Source organism: Mobula birostris, chromosome 3, assembly GCF_030028105.1.
Source record: "Mobula birostris isolate sMobBir1 chromosome 3, sMobBir1.hap1, whole genome shotgun sequence".
In the NCBI taxonomy this organism is placed as follows: Eukaryota; Metazoa; Chordata; class Chondrichthyes; order Myliobatiformes; family Myliobatidae; genus Mobula; species Mobula birostris.
Genome location: NC_092372.1, coordinates 117,617,334 through 117,627,471, shown reverse-complemented (window position 1 = coordinate 117,627,471; position 10,138 = coordinate 117,617,334).

Here is a 10,138-nt window from a genome sequence, read left to right as displayed (position 1 = left end):
CTAAGGAAATTAGGCAGGTCAGATAGCATTTATAGAAATTAATGATGTGCTGAAACTGGAGGTTCATAAAAATTATTCCAGGATTGAATGATTTATCATATGAAAAGCGTTTGATGGCTCTGGGCCTATATTCAGAAGAATGAGCGGAGACCTAATTGAAACCCATTGAATGGTGAAAGGCCTTGCTAGAGTGGATGTTACCTGTGGTGGGAGAGCCTAAGACAAGAGGACACAGCCTTGAAATAAAGGGGTGTCCTTTTAAAATGGAAATGAGCAGGGATTTCTTCAGTCAGAGAGTGGTGAATCTGTGGAATTCTTTGCCACAGAGAGCTGTGGAGGCCAAGTCTTTCCGTATATTTAAGGCAAAGATTGATAGGTTTTGATTGGTCAGGCATGAAGGAATACAGGAAGAAGGTAGGAGAGGAGAAATGGGTCACTCATGATGAAATGGCAGAGCAGACTTGATGGGCCAAATGATATAGCCTTATGGACATTAATAAACAGTCCACGTTTTAGGCCAGCACCCTTCTTTAGGACTGGACGAGTGGTAACATTTTTGGTAATCAAATGTTACTTGACTTCAATACTTAACTCCATTAAATATGATTGTCTCTTGAATCTCTGAAGGGAAATTCCTCACTTTCAACATTGTATCCAGGTGAAATACAGCTGAGCTAAAATGGACACAGGAAGAAAGACTTTTGGCAACTAATGCAGAGAGGAAGGGCCTGCACGTGCTCTGGGTCACTCATCATCCAGATTATACAGTATGAATGCATAGGAAGGAGGTATACATCAGAGGATTAAACGAGCAGGTTGTTCAGCTGAGAAAATTGTGTGAGAATCAGTGCATATGGGCATGAAGAGTATTAATTCTGAAAAGAATTGGAATGAGGAGAAGAATCAATTAAAGCAGCTGGGTTTATGAATGGGTGTGGACTCGAGTGAATGGAGAGGAGTTTTCATAGGAGAGGGTGCACATATGATTAATCAAGGAGACTGGTTACATAAGACTGAAGCAATGCAGAATGTGCATGTGACAGTGTAAACATCAGAGAAGGAATGAGAAAGAGTGTAGATCAGGAAGGTACATGGCAGATTCTGTAAATGTGGAGGCACGCACGGCAACAGAAGTGAATACCAGGAGGAGTGGGTGTCAGTGGGCTCTCTGCATGCAGTCCTGTATAGGCTTGTCTGAATGAGGAAGGGAAAGGGTGGTAGGGTGAAGGAACCATGGTTGACAAGAGATATGGAACAACTAGTTGAGAGCAATAAAGCGGAATACTTAAGGTTCAGGAAGCAATGATCAGACAGGACTCTTGAGAAATATAAGGTGGCCAGAAAGAACTTTGGGGTGGTAGTAGGGGACATGGTGAGTACATAGAACATAGAATAGTACAGCACAGTACAGGCCCTTCAGCCCACAATGTTGTGCCGACCCTCAAACCCTGCCTCCCATATAAGACCCCACCTTAAATTCCTTCATATACCTGTCTAGTAGTCTCTTAAACTTCACTAGTGTATCTGCCTCCACCACTGACTCAGGCAGTGCATTCCACGCACCAACCACTCTCTGAGTAAAAAACCTTCCTCTAATATCCCCCTTGAACTTCCCATCCCTTACCTTAAAGCCATGTCCTCTTGTATTGAGCAGTGGTGTCCTGGGGAAGAGGCGCAGGCTATCCACTCTATCTATTCCTCTTATTATCTTGTACACCTCTATCATGTCTCCTCTTATCCTCCTTCTCTCCAAAGAGTAAAGCCCCAGCTCCCTTAATCTCTGATCATTATGCATACTTTCTAAACCAGGCAGCATCCTGGTAAATCTCCTCTGTACCCTTTCCAATGCTTCCACATCCTTCCTATGGTGAGGCAACCAGAACTGGACATAGTACTCCAAGTGTGGCCTATCCAAAGTTTTATAGAGCTGCATCATTACATCGCGACTCTTAAACTCTATCCTTCAACTTATGAAAGCTAACACCGCATAAGCTTTCTTAACTACTCTATCCACCTGTGAGGCAACTTTCAGGGATCTGTGGACAGGTACCCCCAGATCCCTCTGCTCCTCCGCACTACCAAGTATCCGGGCATTTACTTTGTACTCTGCCTTGGAGTTTGTCCTTCCAAAGTGTACCACCTCACACTTCTCCAGGTTGAACTCTGTCTGACACTTCTCAGCCCACTTCTGCATCCTATCAATGTCTCTCCGCAAACTTTGACAATCCTCTACACTATCTACAACACCACCAACCTTTGTGTCATCTGCAAACTTGCCAACCCACCCTTCTACCCCCACATCCAGGTCGTTAATAAAAATCATGAAAAGTAGAGGTCCCAGAACAGATCCTTGTGGGACACCACTAGTCACAATCCTCCAATCTGAATGTACTCCCTCCACCACCACCTCCTGCCTTCTGCAGGCAAGCCAATTCTGAATCCACCTGGCCAAACTTCCCTGGATCCCATGCCTTCTGACTTTCTGCATAAGCCTACCGTGTGGAATCTTGTCAAATGTCTTACTAAAATCCATAATCACATCCACTGCACTACCCTCATCTATATGCCTGGTCTCCTCCTCAAAGAACTCTATCAGGCTTACTAGACACGATCTGCCCTTCACAAAGCCATGCTGACTGTCCCTGATCAGACCATGATTCTCTAAATGCCTATAGATCCTATCTCTAAGAATCTTTTCCAGCAGCTTTCCCACCACAGACGTAAGGCTCACTGGTCTATAATTACCTTGATTATCCCTACTACTTTTTTTGAACAAGGGGACAACATTCGCCTCCCTTCAATCGTCTGGTACCATTCCCGTGGACAACAAGGACATAAAGATCCTAGCCAGAGGCTCAGCAATCTCTTCCCTCGCGTCGTGGAGCAGCCTGGGGTGTCACAATGGGGGAGGGCATTGGGAGCAAGGGTGGACCCAAATGCAAGACACATCTTGTGAGGTTAATTAAATTGAGTTTATTGTTTGATACCAGGAGAGCAAAGCAGAAGCAGGAATAGCGAACTGGACAAGGACTGAGGACTACGACTAGGCTGGGACAAGCGTCTGGGCTTGGACTGGGAATTGGATCCCAGAACTAGAGGCGACATGAAGAGGCTACAGTATAGACTCTGAGCCGGGGACTGGGCAAGGACCCAGTACCTGGGTCTTGCCTCGGGCTCAGACCCCAGAACCAGGCATAGACATGACATGGGCTAGGGAGAGGAGGAACATGGGAACACAGAGCCTCGGTCTCTGGAGAGCAGGTACATGGAACCATGGACACATACACAGAACACAGAGTCCGGATCCCTCCTTGGGTACAGGACATAGGGCCGGGACTCAGACATAGAACAGAGAGCCGGGACCCCTCCTTGGGTACAAGACATAGGGCCGGGACTCATGACCCTCTGCGGGGCAACGGCAAGATGGCCTGACTTGCCCCACGGAGGTGAGGACAAGACGAGACAAGACATGACCCCCAGCGGGGCAATGGCAAGACGGCCTGACTTACCCCATGGAGGCGAGGACAAGACAAGACATGACCCCCCGCGGGGCAACGGCAAGACGGCCAAACCTACCCCACGGAGGCAAGGACAAGACAAGACCGACATGAAAGAACACCAGGCAGTACCTATCTAGCTCCAGCGATAGAATTAGACCGAGGTGCAGGCAAGGGCTGCAGATGAGGGCTAGAGGCGAGAGGGGTAGAGAAGGGAATCAGACAGGAGGGTAGGACAGGAATCACAGACTGCCAGGGCCAGGACTTGACTCGGAACTTGGATGTTGCCAGGGCCAGGACTTGACTCGGAACTTGGATGCCGCCAGGGCCAGGACTTGATTTTGAACTTGGATGCCGCCAGGACCAGGACTTGACTTGGAGCCTCCGGGTAGTGGCGAGCTCTCAACTCGGCCCGGGAACAGTAGACAGCGGTTCTTGATTCCCTCCGGCGGGTTAACTGACAGACCTACCTCGGTGAGGAAACTTTGCAGGCTCGCTTTGGCGAGGTAACTTGACAGGGTTGCTCCGGTGAGGAAAGGCGAATCACCGGCACTTGCTTCAGGCGGAGACTAGGCTTGCTCTGGCCAGATGACATTGGCACGTCGTACCTTGGTGACTTTGCAAACGCTTTCGCGCCAAATAGCTGAAAGCCAGAGACTATAAACTACCGGTTCAGCTGAGAGTAAATTGCCTCTAATCACCAAGGCCGAGGGACACGGGAAAACAGGGAACCAAAGGGAAACAGGGAGTCAACGGTCCGGATTGCAACATAAACAAAGTAAATTTAAAGAGACCCCGATCCGGACCATGACATGGGGAATATTCCGTCAGGCCCCGGGGAATTACCCGTCCTAATGTATTTTAACAACTCCAACACCTCCTCTCCCTTAATATCAACATGCTCCAGAACATCAACCTCACTCATATTGTCCTCATCATCATCAAGTTCCCTCTCATTGATGAATACCGAAGAGAAGTATTCATTGCGGACCTCGCTCACTTCCACAGCCTCCAGGCACATCTTCCCACCTTTATCTCTAATCGGTCCTACCTTCACTCCTGTCATCCTTTTTTTCTTCACATAATTGAAGATTAAGAAAAGAAGAGTAGGATTAAGAAAATCCCCAAGGTGTTATACACATAAGTAGAGTGAGGGTAGGAATGATCAGAGGTTAAACAGGAAATGTGCATGGAGTTGAACAAGGTGAGCAAGCTAGGGAATTTCTCTTTGGAGTGAAGGAGGGTTTAAGAAGATAAGATGCATTGATAGAGCAGACAGCTGGCACCTTCTCCTCAAGGGCACCTTCTCCCCAAGAGCACCTTCTCCCCAAAGGCACCTTCTCCCCAAGGGCACCTCCCCAGCTGGCACCTTCTCCCCAAGAGCACCTTCCCAGCTGGCACCTTCTCCCTAAGGGCAGAAATATTAATACAAGATGGCATAATTTTAAGGTGACGGGAGGGGGATGTTTTTTTTTTACACAGTGGCTGGTGGGTGTGTGGAACACACTGCCAAGGGTGGTGGTAGAGGTGGATACATTGGAGACATTTAAGAGACTCTTAGGCACATTGATGAAAGAAAAATGGAGGGCTTTGTTGGGGGGATCCAGTAGATTTGTATTGTACATGCTACAAAATGTGTACAATTGAATACAGGAGAGGGTGACTGCAGTCAATTTGCCATCAAAGCTTGCACTTAAGGACATTAAGAAGCAGGTGACCTTTTAAATAAATTGATGCTGTGTGATGCAATCTTGGAATTTAAATACATCACCTTCACCTCAGAAAATGATAGTTAAAATAAGAGCAACGGAATCCAATATGACAAATGGTTTACAAGGTGAATTATCAATCATCAAAAGTACTAAAATGTCAACAAAGCACTTGGATTGATTTTTAGTTGGCTGGAATTCAACAATACTTTACTTATAATTAGCTTATGTAAGCGTAGTCAGTGCATATTCTTCCATGTTACAGGGAGTCCCTGATAGCTTAGGAGAAAGTCCATGAAAATAGTTTATGAGAGTAACACTAGAATTAAGAGTACAGAGCTACAATCACTAATAATTGAGAACTAGCTTTTTTTTCCAGTTCTGATGAAAGGTGTTGGACCTGAAACATCAAATTTGTCTGAAAATACCATTGGATCTGATGATTTTTTTCAGCATTTTCTGCTTTAGTTCAGATTTCCAGTATCTCTCGTATATTACTTAAAATTTTCTGGAGAACTGAGAAAAAGACTTCAAAACTATGATTAGATTGGGAAGATAAATACACAATATACGTTTCTTATGAGTATCTAAATTCAGGGGGCATCAATCAACCAGTATATACAGCAGAAATTAAAGAGAAATGCAGTAGCTTTGAAAGTGAAATATGTAACTCACCACTGCAGGAAAAGGCTGAGGCAATTGATGTCAATCCAACAAAAATAAAACAAAGCAGGAGTAGGAATAGGGAAGAATGCTGAATGGAATGAGTGAGGATTTGTGAGGAATATTAGCACCGACACATGAAGAGTCTGTTATGAGGGGATACCGGGGAAGAGCATTGACTCCAGTCTCTATACGGTACTACAGGGAACAGGAAGGAATTTAACATTGAATATTTTCAGTATTGTATACAGCTGCCCTTAAACTTAATGGGCTAATACTTTTGTGGAAGGTTTCCTGTTTGTGTTCCTCAAGCTGTTAAAGAGTGTGGTCTATCTTCTACATCTATTAAAATAAGAACAACTAACTTATTTACTATTTCCTTTTTCTCTTCATGGTTTCTGTTAGTAGTTTCGTTACTTATCTTATTGCAGCATGTGTAACTTTATGCCCTTGTTTATCATTCTGCAGCCTCTGTCTCCACCTCTCACAAGCTGGCTCCATCTGGCCTAAGACTTTGCTGTAGTAAATTTATGTACTGCTGCCACACGAAAAAAATCATTACATATCTAAATGTTGATAAACCTGATTCTGATATGGGTCTCTACTGTGGACTGAGAGTGGGAAGGGGACAGGGAGAGGGGGATCATGGCTGGGAAAAGAGGAAGGGAGAGGGGAGGGAGCAGGAAGCAGCAGAGAGACATTCTGTAATGATCAATAAACCAGTCATTTGGAATCAAATCACCTTGCCTGGTGTCTCAGGGCTGGGTGTCTGTACCCATGTCACCCAGCCCCGTCCCCTCCACTCACCGGCCCTGGCACTGCTCTGCCACCTGCCCCACACCCTCCAGCCTCGCCATTCCCAACATCCTTTGCCCCTGCAAGATTAACAAACTCGCTCTCTTTTCCACATTGACAAATAGAGCACTGTTTAAAAATCTTAGGCACCCTAGCTACATATATGCACCTAAGACATTTGCACAGTAATGCATATGAGACACATGACATATGAGTGTTCCAGGGAAGGAATACATCTGAAAAGAAAGATGCTGGCAGAGAACTATATTCCGGTGTGGAAGGAGACAAGACCATGGGAAGGTGATTGCAGGCAAGGGAACAACTGTACATGGAGGAGGAGTGAGGTCGTGTAGTGACAGACTATTCACAGGAAAGAGTTTGTGTGTACATGAGGAGTATTCTTGCAGAAGTAGCAGGCATTAGGATTGTAAATGGTACATACAATAAGAAATCTATACCACAGATACAATAAATTGGTGTTGCAGCTACTGCTCCAACCTTTTAATCACATTTCTTTTCCCTCAGGCAAATATTAAAATTGAGTGAGGAGCGTCCAAGAGATCTTCTAACACATCTGCTCAAAGGCTGTCTGCTGCCACCATCCCAGAAAAAAATGATGATTGCACAGAAATGACGTAAATTTTCAATTTGTACTGGAGGAATGGAATGTATATCCCTTAAAGATGATACCTTGTGAGACCACCATGGTGCATAGAGACCTGCAATCAAACATCTGTTCAGGGTTGACTGAAGGTTTCTGTGTATATCAGCAAGTGCAGTATGTGTGAAGTTTGCTACTCTTTTGCAGCTCTTAAAAGCAATCAGTCCTGAAGAATCCTCAGTTCTTTTAGACTCTATTCTCCAGTTGTTGTATTCAGTGAATTTCCTCAGGACCTTCTTCAGTATATTACATTGGATGTGGCAAAAGTGGCACTTTCTGCTCTGCACAATACACATTTGAACTGATATCTGAAAGATTTAAATTTATATACTCAATGGCCATAACATTTATCTTTTCAGTGGATGGATGTGAGTATAATCATATGTTAGTATGAACTGACGATACATGACATTGAGTGGTTTACTATGGGGAAGAGGGTAATAGTGAGATTACGCATGAGGGAATTTGCGTGAGGCAGTATTTGCTAATGTGGGTTTATGTATGACTCTGTGAGTTTGAATGCAGAGGTGTGAATTGATAGTTTTAACGTATAGTTGGGTGTAAGTGAATGCCTGTGACTCAGTGGGTATGACCAAGTGGTTACAATGCTAAAATAGATATGAACTGATTGAATATGTATGTGGATTAACTATTTCAGGTTATTACCTTCCACAAAAGGGATTTACATTTCAAACTGTTTGTACTGTATTAAATCATATTTGAAGGATGAATTTGAATTAAAATAAAACGTCATATTTATCTGTACAAAAGAAGTAAAACAACTTGTTCCATTTTATCAGCAAAGTTGCTCTCCCGAGGTCCTTGACCATGTCATCTCCTCACACAGATCAGCATATTACTGATTGTGGCTAGAGGGCGCCAGTGAGCAATGGCAACATCTTGCTGATGGCCTTACAAAATGACTCAATGCTCTTCTGCTTCTGAACGGCGGTCGGTTGCAGCCTGTAATATCCTTTTCAAGAATATCTGTTTAGGCTGACTGAACAACCTGGCGCTTCTGAGGGGTTCGGCATCGGTGAAATTCCTAATCTGTGGTTGGCTCCGTTACTATCAGGATTCAAATTGTCGAGGATGAGAGTGGAAAACGAACAGATGTCCAGCACTGTGTGCCTGTGTTTGACGGTCCCATGGTGCCTAGTTTGATGGGCTTCACTCACTTTAACACTGAATGCACTCTGCAGCTGTGGACTCACTTTTGGCAGCCCTGCAGTTCATATTCCTGAGCTTTTTGTTTACTTCTTATTTGCTATTTGTGCGATTTGATCAAGGCACTTTGGTGGACTGACTCTGCACCCATCAGCACAGTGCTGAGGACTCTGCAGTTAACATTATTTGTTTACTTTTTATTGTTTACACAATTAGTTTTTTTTTGTACATTGGGTGTTTGATGATCTTGATGGTACACAGTCTTAAGTTTTTAAGATAAAGTCTGCCTTAGGGCAAGAAGGCAGAAACGCCTCTACACCTCTTCCTTCACAAGGCAGACAGCCTGCTGTGAATGCTGAATCATTGGGTGTGAGGAAAGAGTTGGAATGGCAAGTGGGAGGATGGAGGAGGGGAGCAGGGATGGGGACAGCTGACTGTTGGTGAAGGCAGGGCCTGAAGGGTCATATAAAAGGAATGGGTGCAAGATGATAGGTGAAGTATGGTAGGGAGAATAGGGTGATGTGGAATGAGGAATGGCAGGGTTATGAGTAGAGTGATGGTTAGATGGTATAGAAGGGGAAATGGTGGTGGGTGGGTTTGATCAACTGGATTGCAGGAGAGGATCTAAGGCAGGTAATGTTAGGGGCAGCGTGAGGAAGAAGAGAAGGAAGGAAGGGACAGGAGTTGGTAAGAATGGAGTGGGTGGGTGGAAAGGAATAGGGTAGGAGCAGAAATATAATGAGGGCTTGACTTCACCGCAGTGGCAAGGGAATGCAGACACAGAGGGAGACTGGCGGGGTGAGTATAGTCACTGTCAGGTGGGACAAGAAATTGTGGGAAGTGCTGTGAGGGGTGGGACAGGTTTCAAACAGACGGGCTCAGAACAAGCAAGGGGGCGTAGATTGACACGATCACGGCGAGGGGGCGGGGCTTGGTTCGACACGGCAGCGGGGGCGGGGCTTGGTCCGATCGCGGGGGCGGGGGCTTGGCCCGGGCTCGGCAGCGGGGCGGGACTTGGTCCGATCGCGGGGGCGGGGGCTTGGCCCCGCTCGGCAGCGGGGGCGGGGCTTGGCCCGGGCTCGGCAGCGGGGCGGGGCTTGGTCCGATCGCGGGGGCGGTGCTTGGCCCGGGCTCGGCAGCGGGGGGCGGGGCTTGGGGCGGGGCTTGGCCCGGGCTCGGCAGCGGTGGAGGGGGGGGCTTGGCCCCGCTCGGCAGCGGGGACGGGGCTTGGCCCGGGCTCGGCAGCGGGGCAGGACTTGGTCCGATCGCGGGGGCGGGGCTTGGCCCGCGCTCGGCAGCGGGGGCGGGGCTTGGCCCGGGCTCGGCAGCGGGGCGGGGCTTGGTCCGATCGCGGGGGCGGGGCTTGGCCCGCGCTCGGCAGCGGGGGGGGGGGCTTGGCCCGGGCTCGGCAGCGGGGGGGGGCTTGGCCCGGGCTCGGCAGCGGGGGGGGGGCTTGGCCCGGGCTCGGCAGCGGGGGGGGGGGGGTGCTTGGTCCGATCGCGGGGGCGGGGCTTGGTCCGATCGCGGGGGCGGGGCTTGGCCCGCGCTCGGCAGCGGGGGGGGGGCTTGGCCCGGGCTCGGCAGCGGGGGGCGGGGCTTGGGGCGGGGCTTGGCCCGGGCTCGGCAGCGGGGGCGGGGCTTGGCCC